General features: G+C 35.6%; 1 long non-coding RNA gene across 1 annotated transcript; it reads left to right on the forward strand.

The window, feature by feature from the left end:
- Positions 1 to 3,405: 3,405 nt before the first annotated feature.
- Positions 3,406 to 5,529, forward strand: LOC123885156. The gene is made up of 5 exons (XR_006801091.1): positions 3,406 to 3,773; positions 3,978 to 4,241; positions 4,473 to 4,811; positions 4,910 to 4,989; positions 5,124 to 5,529. It is a non-coding gene; the product is annotated as an uncharacterized LOC123885156 (long non-coding RNA).
- The last annotated feature ends 4,560 nt before the right edge of the window (positions 5,530 to 10,089 follow it).

Consider the following 10,089-nt stretch of genomic DNA (forward strand, 5'->3'; position numbering starts at 1 on the left):
ACCTCTTATGATTCAAACAACATCCTTTAAAAATCTTCATGAAGCTTGTGATGCTTTTGTTATGATCATCTGATGCTACTCCGATTCTTTCATTGCTTGAGTATACAAAATGCACTTGTTGATGTGAGTGGCTTCTAGATTGTCCACTTTTGTCATTACCTATCTTTCAACAAAAACTCAAGTGCAAACATCAGTAGATCACCATTCATAAAACTTAACATTTATTCCATAAGGTTTGTTGTCATTAAAACACTAAAATGGATTTTGCCTCAACAGTTTCCTCCTCTGGTGACTCTTATACGGCTATACCACCTTTTTCCTCTGTTAGCCACTGCGATGTTGGCCGGCCGCTTCGCCTTCGCGGTTTTGCTCTTAGTTCATTTGACCATGCTCAAATTCTGTTTTCTCCTTAGAGAAACGCACTTCGCATTTGTTTTCAGCGCCACAAACAAAGCAAAATACGCCTAATTTTTCATACTTAAAATTGACAGTACACCATTTTCCTCCCTGATTTTTGACTTTCTTATCTTTCTTGAGTGGCTTATGAACATCAACACGGACTCAAATCCGCATGTATTGTCTCCAAAAGCGATTGTTGTTATTCTTGTCATATCACTACAAGAAAATATCATATCAGCTACCAAAATCCTACTACAATTGATTGTTCAAGTTAATTTGTGGTTGATTTGATGTGCTTTTACAGCAAAATAAATTTTCCAAGCTAATACTTACAATAAAATGTTTCTTTTATTTATTGTTTGGTGAATAAACATTTTCATGTATAAAAGCAAAAATAATAAATATAAAAAAGTAGTAATAAACTACCCCAAAAAAAAAGTAATAAACATTTCCTCAACCACAGAGAGAGACTCAAATCATTTTCCAATTTCTCACAAAATCGCTTTATCTCTCACAACCACTTCTACGCAATCATATCGCATGGTAACTAGAATCGCTTGTCTCAAAATCACTTCCTCATAATCATCGCATGATAAGCAGAACCAAGGACGGATCCACCTCTTAGTGAGAGGGTGCACATGCACACCCTGCCGTTTTAATTTTTCACCTAGTTTCATGTATTAAATATGTTTTGCACCCCTGCAATCTTCATTTTGCACCTGCACCAAAGACAGTTTCCATTTTTTGCGAATTTTTTTTTCTACCCCAACAATCTTCCATCTACCCCAAAATATTTTTTAACATACCCATTCTACCCTTATCAAATATTAGTATATTTTAATATTTTTTATTCTGTTGTTTTATAACTGTTCCGGTAAGTTTTTATTTTTTTCCGGTATATTAAAGTTACCGGAACACTAATATGTAAAAACTATGAATGTTTACCGGAAAACTTAAATTTACGTTGTTCACCGGAAAACTTATATAACTTAATAGAATAAGTTTTCCGGTTTGTTAAATTTCATTTAAGCAAAGCTTGAGGCCTTTATCCATGGCTATGTCTACCATCGCTAATGTTTCATTCTCTCTCCTATTACATAACCTCCTTTTTTTCTCAGAAAAAATTTCTAATTCTTTCAACACAGATTGGACAATAATTTGTATTGTAAAATAAAATTCATACTTGAATTGAAATGATTCGTTTGTTCAATGGTGAAAAAAATTCATATGCCTATAGTGATGTTCAATTGGAAATTTGCAATCTCAAATCAAATGACAAAATCCCATATTTGATTTGATATCTCAATTTCAAAGGAAGAATAATACCGATGAATTTTACGGAATAAAAAAGTGGAAAGTTTAAAGGAGGCTAAAAATCAAATGTTTGATTTACAATAGATTTGTAGAAGGAAAGAACAGATAGGAAAAATTTATTTGTCTTGGTAAAATGAATAAGGTGCTGGCAGTACACGGCAAGCTCTTTGAAACATTGTTTCCTAATCTTTAATCTAACTCCAACACCTTGGCACGATTTGAGAAGATGTCTGAGCCAACAAGTAAATTGTGCACCGGGGTACTATATAAAACGATTCCGGTAAATAAGCTTCTACGTTCACAACTATGTCAATCGAAACAGTTTTTTTCACACGTTTCCGGTATCAATATCCATCTTATTATGATTTTTACACACCGGATCTCTTTTATTTAGAGTATTCCCGTTTCTGAAATTCTTTCTCCAACTTTTCCGGTAGCAATTTCTAATGCATTATAGATTATTACTTACATGATATTTTTTTTAAGTATTGCGGTTTGAAATTTTGACAACCATAGTTTTTTAAAAGTGTTCCAGTAAACATTCATAGTTTTTACATATCGGAACACTTTGAAAAAAGTGTTCCGGTAACTTTAACATACCGGAAAAGATAAAAAATTACCCGAACAGTTTTTTGGGAGTCTGAACAGTCTACTGGAACAGTTATAAAACGACAAAATAAAAAATATTAAAATATACTAATATTTGATAAGGGTAGAATGAGTATTTTAAAAAATATGTTGGGATAAATGGAAGATTGTTGGGGTGGGAAAAAAAATTTCATTTTTTGCTCATGTAGTGCAGCCCATCGGTAACACTCAGCCCAACTTTTTCTTTATTTTTATTAGTAGTATTATGTTTTTTTTTAACACAAACAGCCTCCCCACACAAGACATACCAAGGTAAACTACAAAAGTTTACAAATAGTCAGATAATCAAAACCAGAAAAGCAATCATACAAGGTCCAAACAAAGTAAATGACTAGACCATAAACTATGGTAGTTCGAAGCTAACGTAATATTCGTCGTCTTCAACCACCTAAAAGAAAAAAGCTTGATCTTGTCCAACAAAAGATGATACAATTTTAATTTAATTTTCTATTATTTTATTAGTATTCAAAAAATGTTGTAGCAATGGTTCTAAAGAACATAATGTTTTTTTAGAACTTGAAACATCACACAACTAGGATAATTCAACCTTTTAAGTCCTAGTTTTGCAAATATACTATATATTACTTTACAAATTCAGTTATTTTATTGAAAATAAAAAATTTAAGTTACCATATTTTATGTAAATTCAGTTATTTGACTAAATAAAATGATAAAATTAAGAAAATGTTTGATAAAATCTTACTATTCATTTACCTTGCTTTGACCGTATTTTTTAATAATATATAAATATAAATATTAACATATAAAATCTTATTCAATTTATTTTGATAAATATATTTAAAATATTAATTTTTTTTAATAAATAATTAAGGAGAATGTTATCTTGTGCCCTTAAGGGCACATGATAAGGATATAAATGTGGAAAAAATTTATTGAACTTGTGGTGTATTTAATTCTCTAAACATTAAATTTTTTCTATTATTAAATGCTATATTTCTATTTTTAGGTAGCTTAACATGTGCCCTTAGGGCACAAGTTAACATAACCCAATAATTAATAATATTAGCGATCGTGCATTAGTTTATATGCATCGGTCAACCGGTGGTATATATTAAAAAGTTTGCACCCTGACTCAGGTCCTGATCCGCCACTGAGCAGAACCTCTTCTCTCAAAATCGCTTTTCAATAAGCATAATCGACTCAAAATTATCTCAATCTTCTTCCTCACAATCGCATCTCTCAAAATCGCTTCCTGCTTCATCTGAATTATCGAGGTTCCTAATTCACATAAATCACTTCCTCACATCATCGTTTCCTCACAGCCGACTCAACGCACAATTGAATCGCTAATTCAGTGGTTCTCTGATTGATTTGCAATCGATTTCGCTTCTTCGCCACGATTCTTCAATCTTAGCTACTTCGTTTTCGCTAATCTACACTGTCGATCTAAGGTAATTTATTTCTTCTAATCAACTCGATTTTTGTTTTGAATTTTGATTTTTTTTTTATTTGATGCTTGTATGTGTGTATGTAAGTAGATGGATTGTAATACAAAATTTTATTAGGTAGGTTTGCCTGATTTCATCTGACACATTTTTTTTTAGTGTTGTTGGTGATTCTGATTAACGTGCTTTCATATTTTCTTTGAATTGCAGGGAATGTGTTTGATAAAAGTACTCCCTTAATATTTTGTAAGTTTCATATTTAATAGTATCAACTTTGTTGGTTGAGGTTCTCTGTTCTATATACTCTCTCTGAAATTTCTTCTATTTGGAGTTTCAAGTTGAATGAATAGTGATTTAGCGTGTAAAGGAATGGGGGGAAGGGGGAATGTAAGTATAGCATAGGAGGATGGTGGCGGAGAAAGTGTTCCAGGGAGAGATGTACTCGGTGATTCGTCAAACACATTGAGCTAAAAGGTGATGTGATTAAAAAATGAGCCATTTTTGTCCTGTTACTCAATTGAATTCAGTGTCTTTTTCTGTTTCTCCATGGTCTCAGAGGGTTGCCAATTCAAGCATGGCCATTGTGGACCAGGACAAATTCAGGATGGGTCATAGCATTTGGCTTGATACTCTTTGGTTTATAATCTTCTCTTAATGCAAAATTTGCTTTATGATTTTTGTAATAACATGTTGTGTTGTCAACAGGTTGGTGCGGACGATAAGGCTGTTCTGGATCAAATCATTGATTCTTTAACCTCTCTTGTTAATCCAACTGAAAATAAAAGATTTTCAAATCAAAATTCAAGTAAAATTTCACTTAAGCTTGGTAAAGTTCAAGAGAACAGTATTGAGAAGGAATCTGATTCAAAAAAGAAAGCCGCAGTTTTTATTCTTGGTGCTGGTCGAGTCTTTCAGCCAGCTGCCGAAATGATATCATCATTTGGAACAAGCCAGTGGTATAAAACATTGTTGGAAGATGATTTTGAAGATCAAATTGATATTGATGTCATTGTGGGATCGTTGTAACTGAAGGATGCGGTACAGGTATTTTATCTAAAATCTTTGCTTTTACATTAGTTCTTTAATGGAAGCAGAACTAGTATTTCCATAAGGATCCTAGATTTGATATTAGATCAGTGCAGTTGTTTAGGGCATTCCAAATGTAACTGGAATTCAGCTTGATGTGACGGATAGTGCCAATCTTTTTAAGCGCGTTTCACAGGTACGATTGTCTTTTGGAAGCATTTTCTCCGATATCTTAACTGTTTCTTTAGAAAGAACATTGCAATAACCTTATTGTTCTTAGGATTCTGTTTACAGCCATATCTTAACATTTTGGTTTTCCTTTTTTTGCAGGTGGATGCTATTATATAAGTTTGTTGCCCCCTAGTTGTCACATTATTGTAGTAAATGCTTGCATTAAGGTGCTTTGTATTTTATGATTTTTCAATATTGAACTAAAGATGCTGGTATAACAATTCTTGGTGAGATGGGCTAAAGATGTTTATAGGAACATGCTTGGATTAGTAGAGCATCAAGATGGCGAAATTCAGTTGGTAGCAAACTCTGTTTTACTAGAGTTTGTAGCTACATTGGCGAAATTCAACAAATGAGCCAATGTAGTTGGCCAATGCTTTTCCAACCTTCTCCGCCATAAGTCCCACCGGAAGGTTATGCACTTGTACCCAAAAATCAACATGGTACCACAAAATGTTCTCCTAATTGGATTCTTTCCACGATAATTAAGCATGTTATTATCAAACGTCCATGGAGCACCTTGAAGTACTCCCTCCATATCCAACTCATGTGAGAATTTGATGGGTTATAGATGTATTTGTCGTAATATATGTATAACTGTGAATGGAAATAATGGAAAAGATGGAAATAACTTGTATTAATGGAATAGAAGGTTTGAGTACAAAGATAAAATTATGCAGGAAAATAACAAACTGTCAGTACTTGACTAACAGCCCAAAAGCATCTAAATGCTTCCAATCACTATCACTAGTGACCCTACAAGAAAATACTGAAATTAAGGCTGATTCTCTCCAAAAGCTGACACCAATTATATAACCATCTTATCAGCCACGTCATCATTCTTTTTTTGTCCTTTTCCTCGTTTACACTTGCCATATCCTTTGCTTAGGCCCATATGCTTCTAAGCCCACTTCCTTATTCTCATTTCTATCAACTCCCTCCACCTTAGAAAATGCCTTGTCCTCAAGGCAAAATTGAGGAAACTGTCCACGCAAAACTTCATTATTTTCCTAAGTGACATCTTCAACAGTTTTGTTTTTCCATTGTACCAGACTCTGTTGCACTTCAGTATCACCTTGCATAATAGTTCTTGATCCTAAAATTTTCTCTGGATATACATCATTCTCTTCAGCAACCTCCAAATCTTTTGGTAACTCACCCTGAACTTGATAGTTCCCCACAGCACGTTTAAGCAGAGAAATATGGAATACAGGATGTATCTTTGATTCAGGCGGTAAATTCAATTTATATGCTACAGCACCTACTTTCTCAATAATTTCAAAAGGTCCATAGAACCTTGCAGCCAGTTTTTGGTGCATTCTTCTTACCACAGAGTGTTGTCTATGAGGTCTTAATTTGAGAAAGACCCATTCCCCCACTGCAAAAGAAACATCTCTTCTCTTCTTATTAGCATAAATAGCCATCTGTTCTTGAGCCCTGATTAAATGTAGCTTGAGCTGACTCAAAGCTTCATCCCTCTCACTCAATTCTAAGGCTACTGCTGCTACTTTAGTTTCATTAGATAAAAACCTCAACAATGGAGGAGGTTTCATGCCATACACCACTTCAAAAGGAGTTTGGCCTATAGATATATGAAAGGTAGAATTATACCAATATTCTGCCCATGCAACCCAACAAGACCAGGACTTAGGATGATCAGAAGCAAAGCACCTTAGATAAGACTCCAGACACCTATTAATAACTTCAGTTTGACCATCTGTTTCCGGGTGATAAGCTGAACTCATTTTAAGCTTAGTGCCCTGCAATTTAAAGATTTCCAACCAGAAATGACTCACAAATAAAGGGTCTCTGTCACTGATGATTGAGTTAGGTATGCCATGAAGCCTGACTACTTCCTTCACAAACAGTTCAGCTACAGTTTTTGCAGTGTATGGATGTTTTAACAGAATAAAATGACTATACTTAGATAGTCTGTCCACCACTACTAGTACAGCTTCATAACCTTTGGATTTTGGCAATCCAGTAATAAAATCAATGGACAAATCTTCCCACACCATATTTGGTATAGGCAGCGGTTGTAATAGTCCTCCTGGAGAAGTAGCACTATACTTTTGTCTCTGACAAACATCACAAGATCTAACATAATCCCTTACACGCTTCTGCATCCCCACCCAGTATAAGGAATCAGCCAATCTCCTGTATGTTCTGAGAAACCCTGAGTGCCCTCCACTAGGGGTATTATGAAATTCTTCCAACAACCAAGGAATAGAAGAAGAATTAGGTGAAATGACCAATCTGTCATGATAGAGTAATACCCCTTGTTTGATGTGAAAACCAGGTCTGGATGAAGGTGATTGCTGCACTTCCTGCACCAGCTTTTGAATATAAGAATCTTGAGCTAATTCTTCTAATAACTGTTGTTTATCAGACCACAAAGGAAAAGAAATGATAGTATTCATTTCTCCCACATCAAAACATCTAGATAACGCATCTGCAGCCCTGTTTTCAGTACCTGGTTTGTATTTTACTTCAAATTGGTAGCCTGGTAACTTGGCCAACCAACATTGCTGGTCTGGAGAAGAGACCCTCTGTTGCAAGAAATGTTTCAAACTCTTATGATCTGTGTATACAATAAATTTCCTACCCAGCAAGTAATGCCTCCAATGCTGAATACATAATACCAGAGCCATAAGTTCCTTCTCATACACGGATTTTACCAAATTTCCTTCAGATAATGCTTTACTAAAGAAAGCAATTGGTTGTTTCTGCTGCATCAACACAGCTCCTAAACCTCTTCCAGCAGCGTCACATTCAACCTCAAATGGGATTTCAAAATTTGGTAAAAGTAACACAGGAGGGGAGGTCATTATATGTTTCATTTCAGCAAAAGCTTTCTCAGCCTCTATTCCCCAATGAAAATTATCTTTTTTGGTTAGTTCAGTGAGGGGTTTTGCTATTTTTCCATAATCTCTGATAAACTTTCTATAATAGCCTGTGAGTCCTAAAAATCCACGAACCCCCTTCACATTTCTAGGTTTAGAGGATGCATTGAACTTTAGTAGGGTCTACTGCTACTCCCTTCCCAGAAATAATGTGACCAAGATAATCCACCTTATTACTACCAAACTGACATTTAGCCTTATTAGCCACAAAACAGTTATCAACAAGAACAGACAACACTAACTGTAAGTGATTTTTGTGTTCTTTGACATCTTTACTGTAAACTAAAATGTCATCAAAAAAGACCAACACAAATTTTCTCAAATAAGGCCTAAAGAGATCATTCATTGTAGCTTGAAATGTAGCTGGTGCATTCATTAAGCCAAATGGCATCACTAAGTATTCATAATGCCCATTATGAGTTCTAAAAGCAGTTTTGTCAATATCTTTTTCATGCATCCTAATTTGATGGTATCCAGATTTCAAATCAATTTTTGAAAATATTGTGGCTCCAAATAGTTCATCTAACAATTCGTCTACTATAGGGATAGGATACTTATCTGGGATAGTAGCCTTATTCAAAGCTCTATAGTCAACGCACATGCGCCAACTCTTGTCCTTCTTTCTGACCAATATCACAGGACTTGAGAAAGAGCTCATACTTGGCCTGATAACACCAGCTGCAAGTAGTTCTGCAACTTGTTTCTCAATCTCTGTCTTTTGGTGATGCGGATAACGATAAGGCCTTACATTAATTTCACCATGATCAGGATAAAGATTTATGTGATGCACCTGACTTCTAGCTGGAGGTAGTTGAATTTGATCTTTAAACACCTCTTGAAATTGATTCAATACATCACTGAGGTCTGTTGGAACATTTGTTTCATCAACTTCCCTAGATTGTAACTGTGCCCACCATAAGCCAAGCACTTTTCCTCTATACTTATCATCCAAGTAAGAGTTCAAATACCCTTGCTTGATCAATTTATTGCACAATCCCTGTAACCTTACTTCCTGATTGTTTGATGAAAACTGCATAGTCATAGATTTCCAATCCATCACCACTTTTCCCAATGTACTTAACCAAGAAACTCCTAACACCATGTCCATACCTCCTAACTCCAAGACAAAAGCATCCACTATTACTTCAAACTCTCCCATCTTCATCTTCACTCCTTCACAAATACCCTGTGTCAACACCTTATGACCATCACCTAATTTGATGTTTTTTGCTGCAGTGGGTGTGATAACTAAGCCTAAAGCAGACGTTACTTTAGGGGAGATAAAGTTATGGCTGGCACCACTATCAATCAATACCAACAGGTCAACATTCTGTATTCTTCCTTCCACTTTCATGGTGCGAGACTCACCCATGCTGCCCAATACTCCCATCAATTTACATTCTACTTCCACCTCTTCATCACTATCAGCTTCCACCTCTTCTAGACTCACAATCTCACCCTCCTCATTCATTGTTTCTCCCTCTCCCAAAATCAAAACCCTAAGAGATCTCTCAGGACATTTGTGCATAGTTGGGTGCCACTTACCACCACATTTGAAACATAAACCTTTATTCCTTCTCTCCTCCATCTCATCGTTGTTGTAGCTTCGCACACCCTTCCATCTTTCTGTGTTACCAGAACGCTGATTTCCATCGTTTTTACGCGCTGAAGAAACCATTGTTGCGTTAGAATTAGTGTTAGATGCATACGATGCTGTTTTAGAGTTTGAGTTTGACCCACCCGAACGGGTTAGGTCTTTGTATTGCGACCCGTTTCTATTTTTAAATGACCCGGCCCAATCTCTTTGGCCCAATCGTTCATAATTCCCTTTCTTATCAAATCGACACTCTGTATCGTCGTTGTCATCTTCCTTCAACTCACCTTCAACGTCCTTTGCAATCCGCATCATCTCCATGCGATTTCGTGGATTTAGGGTTCGAACACGTTTCCGAATCTGGGGTTTTAACCCACTCATAAAGTAGCCCAGATATTGTTCTTCTGGGAGCCTCCCTACTTGAGAAGAGAGTAACTCAAAAGATTCCACAAACTCCTCAACTGTACCTCTCTGTTTCAACGTGGATAGTTCTTCGAAAGGATTTTCCAATCGTCTTCCTCCATAACGAGCAATCAATGCTCGTTTCAATTTTCCCATGATAACTCGT

Source organism: Trifolium pratense, linkage group LG1 (genome assembly GCF_020283565.1).
Source record: "Trifolium pratense cultivar HEN17-A07 linkage group LG1, ARS_RC_1.1, whole genome shotgun sequence".
NCBI lineage: Eukaryota > Viridiplantae > Streptophyta > Magnoliopsida > Fabales > Fabaceae > Trifolium > Trifolium pratense.